Source organism: Bufo gargarizans, chromosome 2 (assembly GCF_014858855.1).
Source record: "Bufo gargarizans isolate SCDJY-AF-19 chromosome 2, ASM1485885v1, whole genome shotgun sequence".
Lineage (NCBI taxonomy): Eukaryota > Metazoa > Chordata > Amphibia > Anura > Bufonidae > Bufo > Bufo gargarizans.
This window is the reverse complement of record NC_058081.1, coordinates 85,450,588-85,476,913: the sequence shown is the minus strand read 5'-3', so window position 1 is coordinate 85,476,913 and position 26,326 is coordinate 85,450,588.

The window sequence follows — 26,326 nt, the reverse complement described above, 5'->3', positions numbered from 1 at the left end:
GAGAGCAGAAAAAAGGAATATTTATCTTTAAAACATTTTATTAATCAGAAGTCGACAGTGTCATTGTACATGGTAAGAGATGAAGAAACCATCGAATTACAGAGGTCCATAAATGAACAATTCCATCAGTAAAAATAGTTCCCCTATATTTTGTCATTAAATGGGTTGTCTCATGTGAGACAATGGGGGCATAACACTAGGATATGCCCCCATTGCTTAATAGGTGTGGGTCCCACCATTAGGATCCACACCTATCTCCTAAAGGGAACCCTGAAAGTGATGGAGGGCGGACTGAGCATGCACAGCTGCCTTCCATTAATTTCTATGGGGCTGCCGAAAATAGATGGCTCGGCTATTTCCGTTGAGCCCATAGAAGTAAATGGGGGTGGGGCCGTTATGAGCGGTGCACTCCCATTAACTTCTATGGGGAGAACAGTTGATGTCCTCCAGCCACTACTTTGGCCTGCTCTGTTCTCAATATAGCTGCTGGGACCCACACGAATCAGACAATGGGGGCATATCCTAGAGATATGCCCCCATTGTCTCAGGTCAGACAACCCCTTTAAACTGTACGTAGAAAGTTTTCTAATAAGCAAACGTATTCAATAAAAGGGACTAGACTAAGGAGGGAGTGGGAGAAGGTAGGGGAGGAGGGGAAGGTCACAGGATCTCCTATTGTGCATGGTTGCAAGAGGGGCCTTAAGAAGGCCTCATCTTGATGAGAAGCTTCTATATTTTTTCCAGAAGTTCCAGATACGAGCAAACACACAAGGAGTCTCTAGCTCCCAGTGCGTAAGCTTTTCTACTTTGTACATATGGTTGCAGCTGGTAAGCCACTGTGCTATCAATGGTTGTGAAGGGGTTTTCCAATTAGCTGCTATAAGTATCCTGGCAGCTGCAAGTAAATGGTGATATAGCCGAATCTCATATCGAGTGTTGTATGGAGGTGTTGGAATATCTATAAGACAGAATTGTGGTGTGAGGACTACCTTCCTAACATATAGAAGTGATATAACTGAACATACATCCTCCCAAAATTGCAAGAGTAGAGGACACGTCCACCATATATGCATGAAGGTGCCCATCTCTGTGTCACACTTCCTGTAGAGTTGAGAAGTGGATGGTACATTTTCTGCAACTAGACCGGGGAATAGCCCCACCTTGTTAGTAGCTTATAAGAGTTTTCCTGCAGCCTGACATCTAGAAACTTTTGGAGTCTGGGACAGCACTTCCTGTTTTGTAAATGTCACTTTTAGGTCAGTTTCCCACTGCTTGATGAAGGGAGGCGTAGAGGGTAATTGTTCTAGCAATTGTAGGAAATACAGAACCAGAGATTTTCTTACTTGGGTCATTAACAGAGAGCACTATGGTTTTGAATAGGGAAGGGGAAGACATGTGTGTCATCTGGAGATCTTTGACATAGTGTAGGATATGAGAAACTTGAAAATGTGTCAGTGAGTGGCAAGTCAAACAGTCCACGTCTGTTGTCAGTGTACACCTGCCCTCCTCGAAGAGCTCTCTTACTTCTGTGTTGTTGAGCTTTCTTAGAACTGAGAAAGAGGTCTCAAATGCCTCAGTGGAGTCTCACAAAACATTTCTTATATGCAGCAAGGGGCGTAATAAGAACCTTAGTCAACACATCATGCAACACTCCGGCTGTGTTGCCGGTCATGAGGTTAGCGGTATGTTGAGGGATGAGGGGGCATAGAGGCAGTTTAGACATGGATTGTTCAATAGAAATGTCTAACCTGTCAGGTGCATACATCAGCCACTCCAATGCTTTCAGGCATTGTGACGGTGACGGTATGGGCATCAGAAGGAATACTGCCTAAACAATAGAAGTAGGATTGGTACTGTATAGCTGAGTAAACAAAACTGAAACGGTCACCAATGTCATCGGTGACAGATCTTGGTATAGAGTGATCACGCAGGGCAAGGACTTTTTTGTTTACATTTTTAATTGCTAGGCGGAGGCTTCCGCAAGGAGCTCTGTCCAGGCCAACATCTTTCGTCAGGTCTGTGCCCAACAGTTCAGCAAAGAACCGCGTCACTGACTCCAAAATGTTGTCGACTGGAATTGATTCAGGGAAGCCTTTTAGCCTCAGGTTGTTTTGCCGCCTGCAGTAAACCTGGTCTTATACCAGGTTGTAAAGGTGGTTTAGATGCGCCTGGGAGTGATCCATATTGTGGGAGACCACTGTCTCAAACTTGATTATGGCAGTCTGTGATGATTCTACCACATCCACTTTGAAGTCTTTCAGCTCCTGCACCAGGGGGTACAACGCTTCTGCCAGTTGTTGTTTAATAAATGCTCTGGACACAGGTAAGTTCTCATGGGGCAGGGGAGCCGCCTCCTCATTGTCTTCTTCTCCATCCGAGTCTTCTGTGGCCTCAGGCTGAGATAGTGCTTCACCGCCAGGCACCATCTTGTCCACACTCCTAGAGGGAATGGGGCCTGTTTTTCTCACAAATCTATCCAGGTCCCCTTGGTCAGGGCCATGTATCAGGGACCCAGAGGTGTCCTTGGACTTTTCTTAGCGGAGTTTGCCCATATTGGCTTGTGATTAACGTTTGTAGATGCCCGCTCCCAATTGGTCCTCAGCAGAGCTCACTCAGCTGCGTGCATTCGGCACTGTTGCCAGGCTCCACCCCTACAGAAAAGAGGACTTTTTAAACCGTCAATAACAACATGCTGCAGATAAGAGTAATGTTGCAGTTCAAATCATTAAAATAATGGAATGGTCAGTTACAGAAATTTAACTAAAATGTGATTATAAAAATTAAGATTTATATAGCAGAACAAGAAGAGGAAATCATGCCAAGCCTTTTGTCTGTTCTCTGCCCTTAAAGGGAGTCTTTCAGCACTTTTGTCAATACTAAACTCCTGACAGCACCAAGTAGGGGATGGAGAGATCAGTACAAACATACGGTACCTTTTGTGGATCTTTCATTAAGAAGAGTAGTGTGAATATGAAGTTTTATTATGCCAGATAATGCTCCTGCAAGTGCACTGGAGATAGGGCTAGACTTTGAAGTGCTCTCTTCATAGCCACTCCTCCGTGCTTTGAGTGACAACTGTAGCATCCAACCAGACAAAAGGGGATGGGCTATGAAGCAGCTCAATGCAGAGTGAACATAACAGTGACGCTCTGTCTCCAGAACACCTATAGGATCAGAATCTAGTAGAATGAAAATTCATTTTTCTATTACTCCTTATAATAAAGCTCAATATAAGGTATGTTTGTCCCGGGCTCCCTTGTCCATGCCTAGTGCCTTCAGGTTTAGCATGGTCAAAACTGCTAACAGCCTCCCTTTAATACATTGTCAGTTCTGCATTTAATTGAGTCGGTCACCAGTGACATCCACATGTAACCAAGAGCAGTGTCGAATCAGCTTTTCTCAGTGATTACAGTGCTGCCCTTGGTTAGTTGATTCGCATTTCCACTGCAAAAAAATCCCTTTTTTTTAGCAATATTAATATGAGGCTTTAGTGTAGCGAGGGCTCCATTGGTCTTGTTGCATTCAAGCCCCAAGCCTCTCTCTTGTCAGCCCTTTCCTTGGCCTACTAATCGGCAGAGAGAGGAGTAGGGCTTGAATGCAACAAGAGAAATGAAGACGCGACCGCTGCACTAAAGCATTATATATACAGTATATTGCCCAAAAAAAACTGAACTTTTTTGCAGGGGAGTCTACAAACCAAGGACAGCATTGTATTTAGGTGAGGAAAACTGATTTGACACTGCCCTTTGGTTGCATTGGCTACATTGGACTCCCTTTAAGCTGAAGAGTCTTCAGTAATCTGAGATTTCCAGGTTGCTAGGCATATGTTTTCTGACAATTACACTGGAAACATTGGTTGTTAGGCAGTGTATCCCTAACAATCTGACAGCAGAGAAGGGGCAAAAAAACTTGGTTACTATTTTTGGGTAAAAAAAAATGAATATTTTTTTCACATATCATGGAAATTTTGGCTGCTAGGCTTTGGGGATTCTATTTTCTATGTTTTCCCATCAAGAGAATAAAGAAAGTAGTTTGTTTCCCCTTTTTTATCTTTCCATAATCCTTGGGCTAATTTCTCCACCTCTACCATTCCATTCCTTTTGGATCCCCTGGGGAACTCTACTTCCTGGCCTTTCTCGACACGCAGGAAATGACCACTGATCCAGTCGCTAGACAGAGTAGTGCTACAGTCTGACCCTTTAAAAATAATATTGTATTATCTGGGAGAGTTATATCATAGGTTCTGGGAACTCATCAAATGTCTAAAATGTAATATTGATAAGTGCAAGTGCACCTGGGGCGTAAAAACCCAAGAGCAGAATGTAAAATCAGTGATACAGTCCTAACCTCAGTATCTGAGGAAAGGGATTTAGGAGTCATTATTTCAGAAGACTTAAAGGTAGGCAGACAATGTCATAGAGCAGCAGGAAATGCTAGCAGAATGCTTGGGTGTATAGGGAGAGGCATTACCAGTAGAAAGAGGTAGGTGCTCATGCCGCTCTACAGAGCACTAGTGAGACCTGATTTGGAGTATTGTGCGCAGTACTGGAGACCATATCTCCAGAAGGATATTGATACTTTGGAGAGCGTTCAGAGAAGAGCTACTAAACTGGTACATGGATTGCAGGATAAAACTTACCAGAAAACATTAAAGGACCTTAACATGTATAGCTTGGAAGAAAGACGAGGCAGAGGGGATATGATAGAAACTTTTAAATACATAAAGGGAATCAACAAGGTAAAAGAGGAGAGAATATTTAAAAGAAGAAAAACTGCTACAAGTGAACATAGTTTTAAATTAGAGGAGCAAAGGTTTAAAAGTAATATCAGGAAGTATTACTTTACTGAGAGAGTAGTGGATGCATGGAATAGCCTTCCTGCAGAAGTGGTATCTGCAAATACAGTGAAGGAGTTTAAGCATGCATGGGATAGGCATAAGGCCATCCTTCATATAAGATAGGGCCAGGGGCTATCCATTGTATTTAGTATATTGGGCAGACTAGATGGGCCAAATGGTTCTTATCTGCCGACACATTCTATGTTTCTATGTTTCTTTGTCTAGTAGGCTTTAGCTTTATGACAGGTGTACTGTGTGACATGTTTGTAGAAAACCAAAAGCAAATAATTCAAATGGGTAAAAATTGGTTTAACTAACATTTCTGCAATAATGATTCAATAAGCAATCATGTTTAATTGTTTCAAGCAATTTAGACTTATTAGCGTTCCATTGTGTGAGGTTTTATATTGACTTGAATTTCCACAAATTATGTGATCATAATTACAGAAATGTTTATAAGGATTTTTGGAACGTAGTGTTAGCCAATAGCCATACCACCTTAACAGCTACTACTGTAAAGGTAAAATAAGGTTTGCTTTTTAGTCTATAATAGCTAATTCTGCAAATAATGTGTGAAAAAAAATGGTCATCCCCATCATTTCTCAATTTAGTATATATATTTTGCCTATAGATTAACACATAATTATAATTTTTTTCCTATATGAGAAGAATATATAAAACTAATGGTTCGTTCCTATCAAATATAGGAAACCAAATCCTATGAATTCAGCTGCAACTATCATTATCATTTTTGAGCCTGATTGTTTTCTTTTGACAAGCTGAACCATCTCCATGGTAGACTACATTTAGAACTATAAATCCTGCAGTCCGATGCTGCATAAGGTCAGAAAATGATCTTTTATCCTCCGTCCGCGCTAATTTGCATGTCAGCTTGAAGTCAAGGGGGCAGCGGCCTCCTTGCTTCAAGTCAAAGTAACCACGCCCCCTCTTGCCTTTGCGTGACAGCCCACAATTTGGCTTTGCTTTCCCAAGTCTCGCGCATATGCGTTGCCTTCTGTTTCACTGAGCGATCCAATAGGTGGGCCGAACTCCTGGGTCCACAACCAGTGTCTGTGGGTCACACCACTGCCTCCTTTTCACCTGTGTTACGTGCTGGCCAATCCCCTGTCCAAGACACTGGCCCGGATGCCTCCCGACTCCCGCCATGCACCTGGACCTTCGCAAGCACCATCAGCTAGCACATCCACTTCTGTGTCCCAGAGCAGCGTACAGATGTCTATACCCCAGGCATTTGAATAAAAGCACAAATACCCAGCTACCCACCCACAGACCATAGCACTAAATATGCACCTTTTTAGGCTTGAAGACACTGAGGCCTTTCGCAGCCTAATGGCGGCGGCTGTCCCGCAGTACTCTGTCCCCAGCCGCCAATATTTTTCACAGTGTACAGTCCCAGCCTTACACCAACATGTGTCCCATAACATCACCCGTGCCCTGATCAACGCACTTAGGCCTCATGCACACAACAGTATTTTTTAACGGTCCGCAAAACGGGGTTCCGTTGTTCCGTGATCCGTGTCCATTTTTTCTTCCGTGTGTCTTCCTTGATTTTTGGAGGATCACCAGACCAGAAAAGTGAAATAAAAATCTAAGTCAAGTTTGCCTTGAAAATGATAGGAAAAAAACCGACAAGGATCACGGACGTGGATGACAATCTTGTGTGCCTCCGTGTTTTTTCACGGACCCATTGACTTGAATGGGTCCGCGAACCGTTGTCCGTCAAAAAAAATAGGACAGCTCTTATTTTTTTGACAGACAGGAAACACGGATCACGGACGCGGATGACCAACGGTGCATTTTCCGAGTTTTCAACGGACCCATTGAAAGTCAATGGGTCCGCAGAAAATCACGGAAAATGGAACAGTGGACACGGATGCACACAACGGTCGTGTGCATGAGGCCTTATTGGAAAGGTCCACTTAATGACTGACAAATGGACAAGTGCTTTTGGCCAGGGACTACATTTCCCTGACGGCACACTAGGTGAATATTGTTGAGGCCGGGAGCGAGTCGTACCCTGGGATGGCACAGGTGCTACCGACGCCAAGGATTGCAGACCCTACTTCCATCAGAGTTTCCGCCACCACCTACATTAGTGGCTGCAATCCCTCCTTCTCCTCCTCTGCCTCCTGCTCCACTTCCACCTCTGAATTATCATCTTGCAGAACCAGTCAGCCATCAATCAGTAGCTGGAAGCAGTATAGCACTGCACTGGGGAAGCGTCAAAAGGCCGTGCTTAAACTGATCTGCTTAGGTGACAAATAGAGATGGCCTTGCGGTTCGCCCGGCGGTCATTTCCTGGGAGCTTTGCGTGTTCGTGATTTGTCGAACATGCAAACATATGGAGATTCGCGCCCACCATATTCTTTTACATTGTGAAGAACTTTGACCCATGACACATCCATCAGGTGGTACAGGACAGCCAATTGAGACGTTTCAGCACATGCACATACCCCCTACCCAGTGGCATGCCCCGGGGGGGGGTGGTCCGCCCCGGGTGCTGGCTCTTATGGGGGTGCCAGCAGGCCCAGAAGCAAGAAGCGCTTCCATCAATACAGATGGAAGCGCTCATTGCTGAAGTGCTGACACCCACATACTGCAGCGGGGCGGCCTGAAGCCTATGCGGTAGTGAAATCCCGGTGCAGGCACGCGTGATGATGTCATCACGCACGCCTGTGTCGGGACACAGCAGCACAGTGCCGGGACACAGCAGCACAGTGCCGGGACTCTGCGAGCAAGCACAGGTAAGTATTTAGCTTTTAGGGTTTTTTTCATTTTTTTTTCCTTTTATGTGCCAACTTTGGGGGACATGAGGGGGACGGGGTGCACACAGGAAGATGGGGGCAAATTTTTTTATTTTATTTTATGTGCCAACTTTGGGGGACATGAGGGGGGTGCACACAGGAGGACGTGGGGGGGGGGGAATATGGTGGGATACTGTGTGGGGGCAAATTACTATATGGGCCATGTGGGGGACACTACTGTGTGGGGGAAGCGTGGGGGACACTACTATGTGGGGGACACTACTGTGTGGGGGCAGCATGAAGGACACTACTGTGTGGGGCAGAGTGGGGGACACTACTGTGTGGGAGGAAGAGTGGGGGACACTCCTGTGTGGGGGGCAGCGGGGGGGGACACTACTGTGTGGGGGGCAGCGTGGGGGACACTTCTGTGTGGGGGGCAGCGTGGGGGACACTACTGTGTGGGGGGCAGCGTGGGGGACACTACTGTGTGGGGGGCAGCGTGGGGGACAATACTGTGTGGGGGCAGCGTGGGGGACACTACTGTGTGGGGGGCAGCGTGGGGGACAATAATGTGTAGGGGCAGCGTGGGGGACACTACTGTGTGGGGGCAGCATGAAGGACACTACTGTGTGGGGGGAAGAGTGGGGGACACTCCTGTGTGGGGGGCAGCGGGGGGGACACTACTGTGTGGGGGGCAGCGTGGGGGACACTTCTGTGTGGGGGGCAGCGTGGGGGACACTACTGTGTGGGGGGCAGCGTGGGGGACAATACTGTGTGGGGGACACTACTGTGTGGGGATAGAGTGGGGAAATTTCTGTGTGGGAGGCAGCGTGGGGGACGTTGCTGTTGGTGGGGACGTTGCTGTTGGGGAGTAAATGTAGGGGCCATTCTATTATTTCTGGGGACACTATACAGGGATTATTATATTGTGTTATTATTACTGGGGGCACTATAGAGGACATTATAACAGCCGTGGACACTATAGGAACATTTGGGGTAATTTATCAAACTGGTGTAAAGTAGAACTGGCTTATTTGCCCATAGCAGCCAATCAGATTCCACCTTTCATATTTGACAGCTTATTTTGGAAATCCAGTTCTACTTTACACCAGTTTGATAAATGACCTCAATTATGTCTATTAGGGTCATTATTTTTTCAGCAGTATAGTACCTGGGGCATTGGGGGGCACAACAGGCACAATATTGGGGGTGGCAGCAGCATGACACTGTGGGGACATCAGGATGGGGAGGTTGATGGAAAAATTGAGAAATCTAACGTCTCTGTAGAGACGAGATGCGGCAAAAATAATTTCTCATGGCGGTCTAACGGAGGAGAAGAGGAAAGAGAAGGTCTACATGACAGGAGATGTCCCTGGATGTAAGAGGTATGTGGTCAAGTATGGGGGGGGGGGGGTCAAACACCCTGGGCACGCCATTGCCCCTACCTTATAAATAAACTTGATCTGGCAGCCATTTTACATTCAGTGTTTTGCCAGTGTTGGGAGAGGTTGCTGTGTGGAGCAGGGACAGGGCTGTTTGAGGACATCAAACGCTAGCTAATACGGCCACAAAAGTCATTTTAAGGACTGGTATAGGTGTGCTATCGATAGGTGTGACATACTGAGGGGTGCGATATACTTATAATATACTTTTATAATGAGTCAAAAACACAGAGATCTATATAGTGATCACCTGGAAGTCAGGGGCCTAGGGGCTAGGGGCTTACTAGGGCCATTTTTATAAAGGGTAAGGTTCCAGACGGGGTCGCTCTTATCAGGGCGGGTGGTCTGTGGTTAGGCTATCAGGGCCAGAATAGCACCCCCCTGTAGGGCAATATCAGGGACAGTTCTTTGCCCAGCCTGTCCTTCAATACCACATCATCATCTTGCCCAGGGATAGATGTTTTTTGCCTTCCCTCCGGGACTCATGGATGTGCACTGGAAGCCCCCGGATTGTGGTAGGACATATGGTTTCTGATTTGGTGTCGCCAAACACCTGATTTAGTGCCACCGAGCACTTGTTATTGCCTACCACATCTTTGATTTTTGCTTAACTTTAATAATTTCATTTATTTTAATTTTGAGGGATATCTTTTCCATTCACATGTCCACAAAATGGGTCCGCATCCGTTCCGCAATTTTGCTGTCCGCATCCGCATTTGCGGATCCGCACTTCCGCATCTGTGCTTCCGTTTCCTCAAATAAATAGAACATGTCCTATTCTTGTCCGCAATTGCAGACAAGATTAGGCATTTTCTATTATAGTGCCTGCGATGTGCGGTCCGCAAATTGCGGTATGCACATTGCCAGTGTCCGTTTTTTGCGGATCCGCAAAACACTTACGGATGTGTGAATGGACCCTCATAGTAACATTATTAAAGGTTACATTTTATCTTTATGTATTTTATAATTGATTGCCTTCCCTGTAGAATGTTATAATATACTTTCTATGTTAGAAAGTATATTATAGTGCATTTGTATTGTGCGGCAGTTGTGTGCGGTTCTGCTGCGATACTGCAGGTATATAGAGGGACAAGCATTATTGGAGCAAATAATTTCTACTGGTGTGATATACCAGTCGCCCCCCCAAAAAAACTGATTTAAGCGGGGTGTTATATACCAATATACTTTCTTTATAGTGCATTTGGATACTGTATAGTGCATTTGCGCATGCACGTACGCGAAAATGATATTGCTGATATTTCGCATTGAAAAAAATTATGAATGGAGATCGCAAATTCGAATAATACATCTTGTATGTCACTGTCCATGTTGTGGGACTATTTGTGCACTTCTAGTAATTATTTCTTGGCTGCAAATATGAACTGAAGGTTTTTCAGGTTCGCCCGCCATTAAAATGAATGCGACCCGCTGCGAAATTGCGTTTTGCGAACCTTTGATCGTGTTCGCACCATCGCGTTTGCGAACCGTCCTGGCAGATGTTGATCCATCACTAGTGACAAACAGCTAACCACCGCAGCGCTGTGTAAGGGGATAAAGGACCAGACTTAGCTGTGGCTCTCGCCACTCAACCTACAATCAGGCATGGTTGTGTCTGATAATGGCCGTAACTTGGTGGTGGCTTTGGAGCTCGGCAAGCTCAGACACATCCCATGCCTAGCCCGCGTCTTAAACTTAGTGGTTCAGCGGTTTCTCAAAACCTACCCCAATTTGCCTGAGCTACTGGTGAAGGTGTGCTGCATGTGTGCCCATTTCCGCAAGTCATCGACAGCTTCCGCCGGTCTGGCAACGCTGCAGCAGTGCTTGCAATTGCCAGCTCATCTATTGTTGTGCGACGTGAGTACACGCAGAAACTCCATGTTCCACATGTTGGCCAGGCTTTGTCGGCAGCAGAGGGCAGTAATGGAATACAAGCTGCAAAATGGTTGTCGCCTTTCGAGTCAGCATCCGCTATTCACAAGCATTGAGTGGGCATTGATGTCTGACCTCTGTGAGGTTTTACGCAACTTTGAGGAATCAACACAGATGGTAAGCAGCGATAACGCTATTATCCGCATAACCATCCCACTACTGTGTCTACTCAAACACTCGCTAGTCACAATTAAGGATGACGCTTTGCATGTGCAAGAGGTGGAAATGGGGGAAGACAGTACAGAGGGTGATAGCCAGACCACTCTCAGTTCGTCTTCTCAGGGTGAATTGGATGATGAGGAGGAGGAGGAGGAGCAGGAGATGGTTGCCTCTGCTACAGAGGGTAGTACCCATGAAAGTTCTATTCCATCTGTTCAGCTGTGGATGGGTAGAAGAGAAGGAAGAGGATGAGATGATTGGTAGTCATCCTCCTGATGAGGACAGCGAACTCTTGTCTGTTGGGACTCTGGCACATATGGCTGACTTTATGTTAGGCTGCCTTTCCCGTGACCCTTCCGTTGTACGCATTTTGGCCAACATCGATTACTAGTTGTTCACCCTTCTCGACCCCTGCTACAAAGAGAACTTCTCATCTCTCATTCCTGTGGTGGAGAGTACAAACAAAATGGTGCAATACCAGAAGGTCCTTGTGGAAAAATGGCTCCAAAAATTTCCAGCTGACAATGCTGGATGCAGAGTACGTAGTTCCTTGGCCAACCGAGGAGGGGAGACAAGGGGAACACACAGCAGTTCAAACAGAGGCAGGGAAACACTCTCCAAGCCCTGAGACAGTTTTATGACATCCCGCAAGCCCCCTCAACCTGATGCGTGGCCTAGTGTCACAAGGAGGGAAGCATTTTGGAAGATGGTGAAGGAGTATGCAGCAGACCATGTCATTGTCCTCAGTGATCCCTGTGTGCCTTACAACTATTGGATGTTCAAGCTGGGCACGTGGCATGAACTGGCGCTCTACGCCTTGGAGGTGCTGGCCTGCCCCGCCCCAGTGTTTTGTCAGGGCGTGTATTTAGTGCTGCTGGGAGCATAATAACTGATAAGCGCCTGTCAACTGAAAATGCTGACCGGTTGACTCTTATCAAAATGAACAAGGCCTGGATTGCCCCTGACTTCTCTACTCCACCAGAGGAAAGCGGCTGAACATAAAAGGCACTCTATCTGTGGCTTTTATGGTGTATTGAATACACTGTATTCCCATGTACCCCTTCACCACTAAAAATGGTATATGGTTTAATCTCCCTTTTCTCGTCCTCCTCCATCATATCAACATGCTTATTAGGCTGCCCTTGCGCCTTATGTTTTAGAGGGTCAGCTCAGCAGTGGGCCCTTACCCATAATGTTTTAGAGTGTCACCAGCAGGCCTTCACCCATAATGTTTTTGAGGGTCAACAGCAGGCACTCAACCATAATGTTTTAGAGGGTCAGCTCAGCAGCAGGCCCTCACCTCAAAATTTTTAGATGGTCAGCTTAGCAGCAGGCCCTCGCCCATATTTTTTTTTAGATGGTTAGTTCGGCAGCCGGCCCTCAAGCATAACATTTTTTAGATGCTCAGCTCGGCAGCAGGCCCTCGCCCATAATATTTTAGATGGTCAGCTCGGCAGCAGGCCCTCCCCCACAAACTTTTTTAGATGGTCAGCTCGGTAGCAAGCCCTCGCCCATAATGTTTTAGATGATCAGCTCGGCAGCAGGCCTTTGCCCACAACATTTTTTAGAGGGTCAGCTCAGCAGCAGGCCCTCACCTCTAAATTTTTAGATGGTCAGCTCAGCAGCAAGCCGTCGCCCACATTTTTTTTTAGATGGTCAGTTGGGCAGCCGGCCCTCACCCACAAAATTTTTTAGATGCTCAGCTCGGCAGCAGGCCCTCGCCCAGAATGTTTTAGATGGTCAGCTCGACAGCAGGTCCTCACCCACAAACTTTTTTAGATGGTCAGCTTGGTAGCAAGCCCTCGCCCATAATGTTTTTGATGGTCAGCTCAGCAGCAGACCCTCAACCGCAATGTTTTAGATAGTCAGATCAGCAGCAGGCTGTTGCCCCTAATGTTTTAGAGGGTCACCAGCAGGCCCTTGCTCCTAATGTTTTTGAGGGTCACTAGCAGGCCCTCCTTTATGTGTAATTAAGAGTGTATTGGAGTGCCGGTTCCTTGTAATTTTTGGAAGCCCTTTCCCTTAGAGCATAGGCTTTTTGAGTGTAGGAGTCCCACTACCTGAACAATTGTGCCACAAGGTGAATGAGGCCTTCTTTTATATGATATACAGGTTGTATCGGAGGACCTCTTCCTTGTAATTTTTGGCAGCACTTGCACTTTACGGTATATACAAGTAAATATGCAGGAAAGAATGTTTTCTAACAATTTTTCCTCTAAAATCTATTTTATGTTCGGTTTGGTGCGTATTATTGACAGTCTGCAAAAGTGGCCTACTACTTGGACAACATCGTTCCCAGCAGCGTCCTGGTAGTCCAAGATGCATCCAGACATCCTACCCATGCTGTTCCCCAACACTTTCAGTGGTGTTTACATCAATTTCTGTCCTTTTACTATGAACCAGACACCCTCTTCTCTTCAGAGCAGGGGGTGCCTGGTTTAATGCTCGGGTTCTCCCATTGACCTCCATTGTGCTCGGGTGCTCAGTAGAGCCCCCGAGCATCCCGAGGTGTTCTACTCACGTACCCAAGCACTTTGGTGCTCGACCAACACTAATTGTGAGCCAAAACCAGGATTGGAGCTTCAACAGACATAAGGTATAAGGCAAAGATCTGAACCTGTTCTGTGTTTAGAGCCGCATCTGGTTTTGGCTCTCAATCACTGACCAAAACACTGATGTGTGAATGAGGCCTAACTGTGTAACTGACCCTAGCTGCCCATACTCCAGTGATGGTATTTATTTCCTTCTGACTCCTGTTACTCACTTTTAACCACTCATTTTATTCTGAACAACCTTCTCATTGCTCATCGCTGGCACTTTGTAAGAACAAGAAGGTTCTTTTGTCTCAGATCATGTTTCACCAGTGCTTGATGATTTTGCTCCTAGCTAATCAATGTTGCTGCCTGCTCAAGCATGGGCATAACTATAGCTTTAGGAGCAATAGCCAAGTCCATGGAGCCCAACATTGCTAACTCTGGGTGAGCTTTTACTTGGATACTTTAGCCAAGTTTGTTCAGAGCATGAGATTAGTTTATAGAAGTACCTCACACCCAATCCCTGGAGTCAAAACTGCAATGGTGGCTGTCTCATGAAGTAAATGTCTTTTCTGATAAGTTGGCTTTTCAAGGAGACTCCCTTTCCAGTGCAATTGGAGAAATCTACCTTTACAAAGTGACTAGTCAGATGAATGAAGCAGAGCGTTATTTTTTCATTGGGTTCTACAGGTAAAACATAAGATCCAGTACGGTTTTCTCTCCTATATCTGTTAGAACCAAAAACACTGATATAGGAACCTCTCTCTATCAACTAAGACAAGGTTGACATACTGACGTAGACGTCTAGCTTTAGAGGTTGATGCCATTCCTTGCTCATTCCCATCACAGTGATTGCAGATGAATGACCAAATAAAAGTCAAATTCTTTTTCATTTATACCTTGGTTATAAAGAGTTTCTACTTTTATTTTTCCCCTTCCCTTTAGAATCTAGAAACACATTTCCTCTAGCCAGTACATAAGATCCCCGGGGAAGCAATTCAGACAGATAATGTGAAACACAGGTGCGTGTTTGTTAGGGTTTATTTGTGGTAGAAGTATTTAAAAGGACACTGTGTCCCCAGAATGAGTATACTAACGTCTAATGTGGGGTTCACCAGATGTCTGTTCACCCATTTGTAACTTTGATCGCACACTGGGGAGGGTTTAGTGAGTTGGAGGAGACTGGTAATTTATCAGCTCAATATGTCCTATAAGTAGAGAGAACTACTTCTTACATGCAAACTTTATCTTTTAACTTTTTTCAATTACAATTTGCTGTGTTGAATATAGTTGTATATAATAGATATCACATAAACCGGAATATTACACCCAGTTGTGCAAATCGGAATTTTATTCAAATCATTGTAGTTTTTTATGCTATGAATGGTAAAGAAATTAGACCGGTCATTTTTTTAAATTGTGCAGTCAGACTTGGTAAATCAGGGGTTGTCTACATAAAGCTCCAGTCTTGAAAACAAACTCCATAGTTGAGTGACACATTTGTTTTCTATAGACTCCAGAATATTTTTGATGATTACAACATTATTATATTGGCAAGACAATTTTTGTTCAGTGAGTAATAGATCAGAAGGAGGGTATCCTCACAAAGGAGGCAAGGAGATGGAGGTTGTGGGAAAATCTTACATGGCCGTGTAGTGGAGCCGGGGTTATTGCAGGCTGTGAGCTTCCCTGAGGTGGTGGGTAATAGCACAAAATGGACCGATATTATTATACACACTTAGAACTAATAAGAATTTAACAATTACTGTACAGAAAATGTGCCTTAAACATATAATTATGCCTTGCATCAAAACTTTCTTTGCTCTTTTTGCCCATACAAAATATGGGTTGTTATTATTTGCTGTAGGCACAAGGCCAGTGCACACAAAAAAGTATTTTATGCAAATTTTTCATCCAAGACTTTCATGTTGATTTAGTTGCATTTCCACTAAGAATCCATGTGTTGAATGTGGCTTTTGTTGTGGTTTCACCCTTTGCATTGGGATGCACACAAACAATTGACATGCAATGATGAGGAACAGCACCGCCCACCCCCCCTTCATTGAACCCCTCAGATGCCGCATTCATTGCTGATCACGACTCCATACGTCCCTGTGGGGCGAGATTTCATGCAGTATCTTCAATAGAGATGGCTGTGGCGGCCTCTGTGCGTGTAAATGTATGAGGTGAGTATGTATTTATTTTATTTTTTTATCGCCATTTCAGGAAAAATTGATTTGTTACCGTTACCATGACGCGCAAGGAAATTTAGCTCAAAATTTGCCGTGTGAACGGGCCCTAAAAACTGTTAATGCCCCCCCAAAAAAGGACCATGCTACCAAGAGGGTATTGGCTGCTGAGAAAAACACCAATTCTAAAAACAATCCATTCTCAAAGAACCAATTCTCCAACTTCTATACAAATACATTATAAAATGAATTAGATTAAGGCCTCATGCATACGGCAGTTGCCTGGCTGTGGCCGTATTGTGGCCCATAAACAGCGGGTCCACAATATGCGGGCACCGGCCGTGTGCTCCCCATTCACTTGAAAGGGTCCGCAATCCTGAGCTGCGGTCTGGAATGGAGGCACGGGATGGAAGTGGTGTTTCTGTCCGTGCCTCCGCACTGCAAAAAAAATAGAACACGTTCTATTTTTTTTGTGGTGCGGACCGATCACGGACCCATTCAAGTTGAATGGATCTCGATTCGTCCCAACATTGGAGACTGCAAATTGTGGTCCCCTTTACTATCCTGTACCACCAGAGATTCTCCATGCACTCTTTTACTGCATGTGTGCCATTAGCTCTCATGGCAGCATGGCAGCATTATCATTACTTTATTAATGAGGGCGCTGTCTGTGTCTATCAATCACCTGTGTGTATGCTGCATATGTATAACCCTAACCATGTACATATTCCCCTGATAAAATTCTGCAGAGGAACTTGCTAATTGCTATCAATTAAGGTCAGTAACATTTTCCTGTCCAAATGTAGAAAACACACATTCACTTTCCACATTATTGAATATTAACCTGAGTACTTAGTTGATTACTGTACTAATTAGTTTTACTGTACAAAATGATTATTTTTCTTTTGTGACCATAACTTGTCACTTCTCACCACCATAATTTAAATGTAGATATTCTAGAAGTCTGGTCAGTTTTCGATTTTGAATACTGGTGGTGGTATGGTGACAACACTCGGGCAGACTTGCTAATCTTGCCTCAATAATAACAACCCAGACACTCCACAAATGCACCAATTTTATATGCTAGGACAGACGCTACATACTCCAGTCATAGGCCTCTTTCACATATCATTGAATGGATGTGTCCCGGGGGTGCGATTTTCACTGCCCATTGGTAGGAGAAGCCGTAGAAACTGATTTTCATCCTAAGGCCTCTTGCACATGACCGCATGGCATTTTTAGTATTTTGCGGTCCAAACAAAATGGATCAGCAAAAAATACGGATGATGTCCGCGTGCATTCCGTTTTTTGCGGAACGGAACAGCTGGCCCCTTATAGAACAGTACTATCCTTGTCCGTTATGCAGACAATATTAGGACATGATCTGTCTTTGAACAGAACGGAAAAACGGAAATATTGAAACGTAAGGCATACGGAATCCGATTGGTACCTTCTGTTTTTTTTTTTTTTTTTGCGGATCCATTGAAATGAATGGTTCCGTATACGGTCCGTATACGGATTGAAAAAACTGAATGGAAACAGAAAAAAAAATGGAATATGGAAATGGGATATGGATGACACATGGAGATCAAGAAAATACTGCCATAAGGACCAAATGCAGAACCACTAACCATGTTTTCATGGATGAGATCAAATATGCAGATGTGTAAGAGGCCTAAGTCTAAAGTCCGTGGGGACAAAATGCGCCATATTTATTAAAAGGTACAAGTGCATGGTTTACCACCACCTATACATTTATAAATGTTGATGTCAATCTGTAGTCATATAGATACAATTGCAGAATGTCGCTGAAGAGCCAGTGCAGAGAATGGGAGTGGTAGTGGCCCTGATGAGATGTGGTATCATGGTATACTCCCTCAGGTTGTTGCTCCCTGGGGATCAGTGCAGTGGAAATAAAGGGGGAGATTTATTAAACTGGTGTAAAGAAGTACTGGCTTAGTTGCCGTTAGCAACCAGTCAGATTCCACCTTTCATTTTCCAAAGGAGCTGTGCAAAATGAAAAGTGGAATCCGATTGGTTGCTATGAGCAACTAAGCCAGTTCTACTTCACACCAGTTTGATAAATCTCCCCTATAGTTTGAAGAATCAGGCCAGATGTAGGCATATAACAGTCTGTTTTTACTTATAACTTGCGGTACATCTAGTGCAGTTTCTGGCACCAGTTGATGACGTATGGTAGCAGGTTGGATGACTGTATTTTGGCACATGTGGGTATACAGTAGGTGTACACTGTAAGGTTCAGACTTGAACATTATCGGGCCTAGTGGTGGTTTGGGTGGGGGTGTCTGACCCATAGACGCTCACCTTGCAGCAGTGTCTATAACGCAAGTTTTCAGCTGTTCACTCTGTTGTTTTGTCTCTCAAGTGCTTTCTTGAAGCTGAAAGGTGTTAATCTCTCTGGAGAATCAAAAGTCATTCCAGGAGCAGGAGCTCTAGCGCATGCCTCCTCTCTCTAGCTAGACAAGAACTCCCCCTGCTGGCAGAAAGCAGGAACAGCCAACTCCTACCAAGAGGAGAGGAACAGGGTGGTTAGCCCTTTTCCTGTCAACCTTTTGCCATTCATACCTCTTCTGGGTGGTAAAAACTAAATGCATTACATAACATTACATAATAATACAACAATTTCAGAAACCCCTAGGTATGGGGGTGTGATTATGTCACTGTTCAATGTAATGTAGTAAAGGATCACTCAGCAGGACACTGTCAATATGCTTTATTGTCCATAAAGAGCATCTTTGAACATAATACTATGTATGGTACTAAGCATAAAGGTTCTCCAACTTTAGGTACAATGTCAGAGATTTACTAAGCAAAAAGTAACCCATGTCTATTCCAAATTACACTTAAAAGAGAAGTAATAGGTATGTGCCTTATTTATTATGTGTTTTAGACTCATTGTGAACCTAACTGCAATGTTTTTGGAATTTTTGTAGGAAAAGTTATTTTGAAGAAGAGTCATAAAATGTGTCAGGTGCAAAGTACTGGTGCACCAGTATGTCAGCCATGAGGTGAGCTATCATCTAACATGTCAAGTATGCCATTTTAATAACTTAAAATGTGTGACATTTTTGCTAACTGATAAATGCATGCATCCTAGTACACTAGTGCTAAACCTCCACCATACTCTGCAAATTAAAAGGGTTATCTGGATATTTGTAACTGATGAGCTATCCTCTGAATAGGTCATCAGCATCTGATTGGTGGGGGTCTGGACCCTTGCCGATCAGCTTTATTGAGAAAGTCCTGGTGCCTCTGTGAACGCCATGGCCTTTAACACCGTTTTCCCTAGGCCAGTGACATCATGACCATTGGTCATATCGCCTAGGCACAGCCAGCGCCATTCAAGTAATCGGTTGCTGATGACCTATCCAGAGGAGAGGTTCATCAGTTACAAGGAGTCAGATAACCCCTTTAACTTGGCAAGTTATTAGCTTCAGATAAGGGACAAATGAGACTGTATTCTTCTGGACTGCTGAGGGTCTCAGGTATTAGGTGACCATTACTGGGTTAGATCCTGAGCCCACTGGGGGATCCTATGGTTTTCTGGTGGGCCAGTCTGATTCTGATGATATTATGTGTAACACCCCAGAGTGGTGTTACCACTACTGCACCCTGCTACTGTCTTTATTGGCCTAACCGCATGTCATTTTATGCATTTATTTCCAGGTCCACCACACTGCGCATTCCTAAAAATGTTGTTATGTAACTGCTCATGTAATGTACCTGGTTCACCAGCAGGTGGCAGAAAACATGGCAGAGCTGTCTTAGAAAGACTGGAACTTACCATTCTATTCTAACCCCCCTCTGGAGAGAAGTGGGCTAGCCCTACTTCCTGCAGGAAGGGTGGGGACCAGTTAGGTTTAGTCTAGTTTTACCCCTGCTAGTGGAAGGGTGTTCAGGGGAACGTCTCTGCTGGACATGTCCATGCCAGCCAGAGCACCTTAAGCTCTGCTAGCCATGGAGGCCAAATATTAAAGCTTTAGGAGCCAGAAGGAAGGTTCCCTGGCATAAACAGGAGTCAGACTACAGAAAAGAAGTGCAGCATACAGAAGAAGCTGATTTATAAAGCCAGCCCTTCAGTACAGCAGAGTCAGAGAGAAACAGAGACATAGCAGAGTTGAGTTTAACTGCCAGTTTCATGCTAAAGCCTACTGGAACTAAAACAAAGCATGTAAAACGTTTATTCAAGTAAAGCTGCCATTGAACTTCATCTCAAGGTCTGGACTCAAATTATTTCTTCAAATCCCCCAAATATTTCCCCCTGTTTATTGCTTCAGAGCCAAAGCCTGGGGTCCAGTCAAATCCAGGTAGGAGCACCATGACACACATAAAAAAAGACATTTGAGGCTGCAACATACCACTCAGTATTTCCTACACCAGGGACGCGTTTGTCATGACCGGCGTGCCAATCACATACGTGACACAAAGGGAGGGAAAAGAGAAGGCCCTGTCCAAGGGAGAGGGAAAGGTGGTGACCCCTAACTCACCTTGAGGCTGGCACCTGACTGCCCTGTGTCCCTAGACGGGTTCCTCACCCGTACGCCGATCACGTGCCTAAAACCCTGGCTTTCCCTGAGATGAGCCCTAGGTAGTGAATAGGGCGGTGGGAGCACTAGTCTGCACCACTAACACTAAAGGAAAACACCAAGGAGAGGACAGACAAACATATAATCCCAGGTGGGGAACAACAGTGGACAACAAAAGCCCAACAGGGATCCGGAGGGTAACACTCTGGAACAACAACCAGCAACACAGCAACACAGCAACACAGCTCCAGTGGGTCCGTATAGAAGTCCAGGCAGGAAGCTCTATATCTGGCAACCAGAGAAGTGAGAGAGGAGAATATAAGGAGGTTGGGAGTGACAGACAAGAAACAGCTGAGGAGAAGAAGCTACGGATCCCTGAGTGAGACAAAAAGGATTGCAAGGCAAACACAAAAAACTATCATTAAGAAACAGCGTGATCTTTAGACATAGAGCGCGCAGCCACCCGCTGCGACTTCCTGACCCCGGGTATAACGGAGTCAGACGTGGCTCTTGACACCCTCGCGACAGCGTTATAGAGAGGGCCCTGGGTGTAGGCGCCCGTTGCATATGCATTATATTTCTAGTGCTAACCCAAACACATGACAATTATGATTATAAGAAGCAAAATCTGTGCTTATACACAATTTATGGACAAAAAATACTCCATTCACAATTCTGTAGGGTGTTCTTCTAACACATAGTTACTGTAAAAGATACATGCTATAACTCATTGTGATTGCTCACAAAAAGCTGCTTTAAACATACATTGGCAGCTGCTTTCCTCACAACAGACTGTAAACCGTCCCGCTTAATCACAGTTACAGTACAACTCATCCTCCGCGGCCTCCTATATTATTCTGAGCTTAAATCTTTCCGGTAATTAACACAACCTCCAGGCTCATATACCGAGAAGACAGAGAATGCTGAGACTTCTAGAGATCTGATCTCCTTTAAAGATGAGCAAATTTCTCAAAAATTGTATTCGGCTGTTTAGCTGAATTTTCATTGGTTCAATACTAATTTATTTGTGGCGAATTGCGTTAAAAACGGCTATTTCCTGGCTGCAGAGAGCCTTTATAGTGATGTAGAACACTGTTCCTTGCAGTAACACACATAGGGAGTCTGCTGTGGTAGTGAAACAATACTGTGAGTCAGTATGACATGTAGATGACAGGCGTCGCTCTTAGAATCACTGCACACTTCACTTATTTTGGCAGTTACGGGGCCAAAACAGACCATAAAACTCAAGTGTGAACTCAGCCTTACAGGTCAATGTTAGCGCAGGTATAAAAAACAATGCAGAGGCCCAAGATCCTATAGCTTGAAAGAGCACACTACTTTTACACCAATTCACTGATTCCACATAGATTTCATGAGAACCTGTTCTATTAAACTCTTATACAAGTAGAGCCCCCCCGACAGAGTGGAGAGGGTGTCAGCAGTAAGTTTGTGTTAATGTCACTGATTATTTTGCCCTTCCTCTGATCCGTCAGAACAATAACCCCCAAAAAACAGATCCTGTCTGTGGAACAGCTGCCTTCACTCGGTTAGCATTTGGTCAGTAATCCATCAGTATTGCTATAGGCAAAAAAAACAGGAGTGGATCCAAAACAGAGATGACACGTGAATAGAATATTTGCATGTCTTCTGTGTTTTGTACCCACTCCTGCTTTTGGCTACCAAATCATAAGCCAATTCTGATGCAAAATAGGGACCATGTCATGCAGGCCTTACAGCTGTTACATAGACAGGATCCGTTGTACGTCTCATTTTTCCTTCCTTCTGACAGATCAGAAGAAGGGTCAAATAAATGATGATATCAGCCAGGCCGAAAGGCAAAAATAGTGGCTCAGTCATGAAGTGGGGGGGGGGGGGGGTGGAAACAGCATGAGAAGTTCACAGAGTAGCCCTATGACATAGAGGTGGCAGCAGCATCAGGAGGCCACAGAGTGGCACAATGACTGAGTGTGGAGATGGCGGCAGCAGCAGCTTCAGGAGGAGGCCACAGGGTGGCACAATGACAGTGTGGAGGTGGCAGCAGCATCAGGAGGTCACAGAATGGCACAATGACAGAGTGTGGAGGTGTAGGCAGCAGCATCATCAGGAGGAGGCCACAGAGTGGCAAGGTGACAGTGTGGAAGTGGCAGCATCAGCATCAGGAGGCCATAGAGTGACACAATGACAGATTGTAGAGGTGGCAACAATAGCAGCATCAGGAGGAGGCCACAGAGTGGAACAATGGCAGTGTGAAGGTGGCAGCAGCATCAGGAGGTCACAGAATGGCACAATGACAGAGTGTGAAGGTGTAGGCAGCAGCATCATCAGGAGGAGGCCACAGAGTGGCAAGGTGACAGTGTGAAAGTGGCAGCATCAGCATCAGTAGGCCAAAGAGTGACACAATGGCAGAATGTAGAGGTGGCGACAATAGCAGCATCAGGAGGAGGCCACAGAGTGGAACAATGACAGTGTGGAGGTGGCAGCAGCATCAGGAGGCCACAGAGTGGCACAATGACTGAGTGTGGAGATGACGGCAGCAGCAGCTTCACGAGGAGGCCACAGGGTGGCACAATGACAGTGTGGAGGTGGCAGCAGCATCAGGAGGTCACAGAATGGCACAATGACAGAGTGTGGAGGTGTAGGCAGCAGCATCATCAGGAGGAGGCCACAGAGTGGCAAGGTGACAGTGTGGAAGTGGCAGCATCAGCATCAGGAGGCCATAGAGTGACACAATGACAGAATGTTGAGGTGGCGACAACAGCAGCATCAGGAGGAGGCCACAGGCTGGCACAATGACAGTATAGAGGTGACAGCAGCATCAGGAGGCCACAGAGTGGCACAATGACAAAGTGTGGAGGTGGCGGTAGCAGCAGCATCAGAAGGTGGTCACAGGGTGGCACAATGAAAGTGTTGAGCTGGCAGCAGCATCAGGAGGCCACAGAGTGGCACAATGACAAAGTGTGAAGGTGTAGGCAGCAGCATCATCAGATGGAGGCCACAGGGTGGCACAATGACAGAGTGTGGAGGTGGTAGAAGCATCAGGAGACCTGAGTGGTGAGGTGGTAGCAGAATCAGGAAACCACAGAGTGACCCATTGACAGAGTAGGGAGGTGGGTGGCAATACCAGTACCCGCTGAAGATGGTGGGTGAAAGAAGGAGCACTTAGCATCAGATGTGTGGCATCAGGCGGGTGGCAGCATCAAAATAGTAGCTGAGGCAGGTAGCCAGAAGAAACCAGTCTCTTTTGTCAAAGTGTTGATGTGGCAACATGGATGATCTAGTCTGATGTATGAAGCATTGGTAGGTGGAAATCCTGGCTGATCCACGTCTGATTCATCTTGACAAAGGTCAGTCTCTCCACATCTTGAGTGGACAGGTGAGTTCTTCTTGGGGTAACTATGGCCCCCGCCCAGGGGCGGACACAGACAGCAAAGGGCCCCTGTGCCTGGGCCCCTCCACCCCCCTGCCAAATTATCAGCCTAACCTATTCCCTTCTAATATTACATACAGCAATACAAAACATACAAGGTAAGGCTACTTTCACACCTGTGGCACTGAGATCTGTCCAGACACAAACCACAGCATGCAGCGGTTTATTTCCCGCTGATTTTCAGCATTTTTGCCAGATATTTACCATACCCCATTATAGTTAACGGGGCCGGCCGGCATTCCGTCTGCATCCAGCAGTGCCGGATCCAGTGAATTCCGGCAGGCTGTTCTCAGCTGGAAATGCCTGCCAGAATCACTAACGCAGATGTAAAAGTAGCCTAAAACAGCGCCACATACCTTGTACATCCAGTGACATCTTCTTAGATCATCTCTTTCCTCATGTTCTCCTTTCAGACCAGACCAACTCTTTGCATAGTTTGACAGACAGACATCTTAGTTTCCTACTTTTTCAACATCCTCCAACCTTCTGAACACCCCATCCTGTGCCTGCTGTGCTCCCCAATACTATACTGCAGAAACAGATAAACCCCCTAAAAATACTAGTACCAGATAGTGCCCCTTCAATAATTATTGGCACACAGTGCCCTAAAAAATAACTGTGCTCAGCAAATAGTGTCCCTGACACTAATAAACATAATGTCCCCCAAAAATAATCATACAAAAAAATGCCCTGTTGTGTGGCAGTAAACAAATACCTTTTCTTAGTGCCCCTAGTAGAGCCAATGTCCCTATATTGCCCTCATAATGTGTGCAAAGGCCCCCTACTGTGTTCCCCCCAAAAACCCTCTTAGTGCCCCCAGTTGAGATACTGTTGCCATAGTGCCCCATAATTTTGCACCAGTATTAAATACTCCTATATAGTGCCCCCAGTAGATGCCCCGATAGTGCTCCTCCCCCGTTCCATGGTGCCTTACATAATGTGCCAGTATAAAATGCCCCTATAGAGTGCCCCAAGTAAATGCCCCGATAATATCCCTCTCCCCCTTCTCCATAGTGCCCATATAATGTATTCCAGAATAAAATGCCACTATGGTACTCACCCCCACCCCATATTGCATATATAGTTTGTGCCAGTATAAAATACCCCTACATAATGCCCCCCAGCAGATGCCCCCATAGTGCTCCTCTCCCCCACTTCTCCATAGTGCCCCCATGTGTGACAGTATATAATGCCAATATATAGAGCCCCCAGTAGATGCCCCTCTCCCCCCCATAGTGACAGTAAAATTCTAATATATAGGGCTCCCAGTAGTTGCCCCTATAGTGCTCCTCTCCTCCATGTGTGCCAGTAAATAATGCCCCCTAGTAGATGCCCCCATAGTGCTCCTCCCTCCCATGTGTGCCAGTAAATAATGCCCTCTTGTAGATTCCCCCATAGCGCTCCCTCCCATCTGTGCCAGTAAATAATCCCCCCTAGTAGATGCCCCCATAATGCTCCTCTCCCCCCATGTGTGTCAGTATAATGCCCCCTAGTCGATGCCTCCATAGTGCTCTCTCCCCCATGTGTGCCAGCATAAAATCCCCTAGTAGATGCCCCTATACAGCTCGTCTCCCTCCATGTGTGCCAGTACAATGTCCCCTAGTAGATGCCTCCATAATGCTCATCTCCCCCGATGTGTGTCATTATAATGCCCCCTAGTAGATGCCTCCATAGTGCTTTCTCCCCCGTGTGCCCATGTGTGCCAGTATAAAGTCCCCTAGTAGATGCCCCCATACAGCTCCTCTCCCTCCATGTGTGCCAGTATAATGCCCCCTAGGAGATGCCCCCATAGCACTCCTCTGCCACCATGTGTGCCAGTATAATGCCTCCTAGTAGATGCCCCCATAGTGCTCCTCTCTTCCCTTCCCCATTCTGGACAACAGCATAGTGTTAAAAAAATAATAATAACTCACATACTTACCTCCATGACACTCTCAATGAAGCGGTGAAGGCCTCTTCCAGCCTGTGTCCCACGCTGTAAGGCTCAGGAGGTATGATAGTGTCATTGCGTTGCCTGCACCGGCCTCTGATAGTCTGCAGGCACTAGGCCTGCATCCTATCAGAGGAATGGGTAAGGGAAACACTTTTCCCCTACCTCTCCCGAACTGGCTGCACAGGTGGTATGTCCGCCAATACCCCCGCCACACTAAACACCTTCTCTGATGCTACACTACTGGCCAGGCAGGACAGCTTTTCCAGGGTAAACTCTGCCAGTTGCAGCCACAAATCCAGTTTGGCTGCCCAGTAGTCCAGCGGATCTTCAATGAAGGGTAGCAGGGTGCTGTCCAAGTATGCCACCACCTGCTGGTTCAGGTCCTGCTCCAGGTCTAGCTGCTACTGCTGCTAGTGAGTAGTGTTCAGCGCGAATATTCAAATATCAAATTTTTTTAGCAAATATCGTCACTTTGCTAATTCGCAAATATTTTGAATATAGTGCTATAAATTCGATAAAGTAGTTCTTAACTGTCCTTAGGATTCCTGGCTTCCTGGCTGCTCC